This window comes from Anabrus simplex, chromosome 12 (genome assembly GCF_040414725.1).
Source record: "Anabrus simplex isolate iqAnaSimp1 chromosome 12, ASM4041472v1, whole genome shotgun sequence".
In the NCBI taxonomy this organism is placed as follows: Eukaryota; Metazoa; Arthropoda; class Insecta; order Orthoptera; family Tettigoniidae; genus Anabrus; species Anabrus simplex.
In genome coordinates, this window is record NC_090276.1 from 78,730,526 (window position 1) to 78,733,212 (window position 2,687).

The window sequence follows — 2,687 nt, forward strand, 5'->3', positions numbered from 1 at the left end:
GTAAAAGTGCCTACTTCCTCCACTAGAAAGCAGCACAATGCAGACGGACAGATGTAGGAGGCCTTTTCGAATTATTCCTATGAAATGACATCGAGAAATCTGCTTGAATACACCACTAATGTGCGCTGATCATGAGTCGAACGAAAGTGGGCGTTAAAAGGACTGCAGGCCAGGCATTTAAAAGCTACGCTAGAGCTTTAAAAATGGCAGAATTTGGATAAAAACACTGCTATCTTCTCCGCAGGGGTTAGGGGTGTATTAATATGGAAAAAACCGAAAATCAATATTTTTCATATATTTTGCCAAAATTTCAGTCCCAGTGTCCCTTAAATCTAATGTCTTCTCTCAATTTCTCTTCATTAAAAATCACTATACCTAGTCGCTTGTTTTTGTCTTGGTCGTTTAAATAAAAATCTTTATTTGCATTCACGCATTTCTATTAATACCATAATTACATTTGAACCCTTTGCATAGTCGTCTCAAATAAGCTCCGGTAGGAAGAGGAAATGCTTATGCTTATGCTTCAAACACTCTCTGTAACCCTTAGGGGATTTGATTTTCAAAAGCGAACTATCTAATATAAATTCATTAATATAGCGCATACCTTTCAGTCTTTGTTTCTTGCTAAGGAACTTAAGACTGTCTTCAGCTTCACTTGACACATTGACTTTATTGCAATCTGCTTTAATATAGCTCTGCACGCAACTAATTTCTGTTCAGTTCTAATTAAATTCCTACCAAGGTTTTTAACTTGTCTCCTCAAATTTAGAATAGTTGTAGAAGCATCAACGTAACTATCAGCTACTGTACAGGTTCTTTTATTTTTACATTATCATCATCATCATTTCCCTTTATCCAGCTGTAGCCGGGTAGGGGCAAATATGGTTCCTCTCCACTTTCTTCAGTCTTTCCGCCACTCCTCCAACACTGTGTTCCAGTCCAGGTTTCTTTCTATAATGCTGCGTTGGGTGGTATCCTTCCATCTCAATCGTGGTCGTCCACGGCCTCTCCTTCCTTGGATTTGCATTTCCATCACCTTTTTTTTTGGCATTCTTTCGTCGCTCATTCGCTTTATGTGCCCAAACCATCTTAGTTGGCTCTTCTCTATTCTATCATTCATTTTTTCCACTCCAATTTCTTCCCGGATTTTCTCATTCCTTATTTTGTCTCGTCTACTCTTCTGTATCATACTCCTCAAGAATTTCATTTCGGCTGCCTGTATTCAACTCTCATCCTTCTTTGTCATTGTCAAAGTTTCTGCTCCGTAAGTTGTTATGGCTACATAATACATCTTGTACATAGTATCCTTTGCTTGCATTGGCACATCTTTGTCCCATAACATATTTCTTACACTATGATAGAAACAACTTCCAGCTTGAATCCTTTTACTAATCTCAGCATCCAGTCAAGCATTCTCCATTACTTCACTCCCCAGGTATTTAAACGTTTCCACTTCATCACTATTAAATATTTTAGATGTCAAGGGAAAATTTAGTTCATTACATTCTAAGCTACTACTGTCAATATTGTCATTTCCAACATGTAACTCCCGTTTTAATGGGGGTTTTCGAATTTTCAGGGACTTGCTTAAATAGGACTGTAAGTTAGGAAAAATGTTAGGGACAGCTCCAGGCTTTAACCTCCACCTTATTCTTGGAATTTCAACTTTTTTCCCCATTAATAAAAAATGAATCTACCTTTATAATAAAATGTTCCAGAAAATGACACTCACAAATCCTAGACTTACGCGTAAGCTGCATGTCTTTTCTTGGGATCGCTCTAGCCCACTGAGAGAAATGCTCCTCATTTTCAGGTGGAGAGAAGAAATGTTTACCTTCACCTGACCTGTAAGCAGATCGACACCCCGGCACAAAGCACGACGGCATTTTCACACTCGCTATATTTCAAAATATAGTTATTACACTCAAAAAATTACTCCCACTACAAGTAAAAACGCGCGCACCCAGTATAAACAATGCCATCTGTTCACCCAAAGCGATTGTTGCGCTGCAGTGGCAAATCTCTGCACTGTAGCTAGCCACTAGTTTCTCCATTGCTGTAACGGGAAACGAGTCGAAGTGCTCTCACTTCCTCTTTGTATTCGCTATGATCATGTTTTTTTTTGTTGTCGACGTGTCCATGTTGTTTTGAACTTGTAATCCACATGTCACTCTGTGCCCTTTTCCCTTGCTTCCTCACCAGCTGGAAATCGGCCGCCTTGGCCTCAGCGGACACTTTTGACATGGTGAAATGCATGCTACTGCCAGAGAATACAAGTGTGTTTCTTGTTTCAGACTCCATCTGTGGCAAGCTCTTATCTCGGAGGAGTACCAAGTCCTGGTCGTCCCCGTCAGCCTCTTGTCGGAGGTGACTCCTACTGTCTGCTGTGTTGTAATAATGGTAAGAATGTTGTAGGTTTCTCATCCTAGAGTAGTGTGTAGAAAGATGGGAGCACAAGGACGAGTAGAAATAACTTCCTCCAGGGCTGAAATGAAACTGAGAAGAGAGTCATTGTACTTGCCTCCATTGTACTTATTACCGTATTTACCCGAATAATGCCCGCACCCTCATTTTAGGAAGGCTCGTTTTGAAAAAAAATAAAATGAACTAAAATTCCTTCCATCGAAAGAGTAACGTAGGCATAAACAAACATTTCATATCACTCCGCGAGGTCCAAGTGGTCTTTA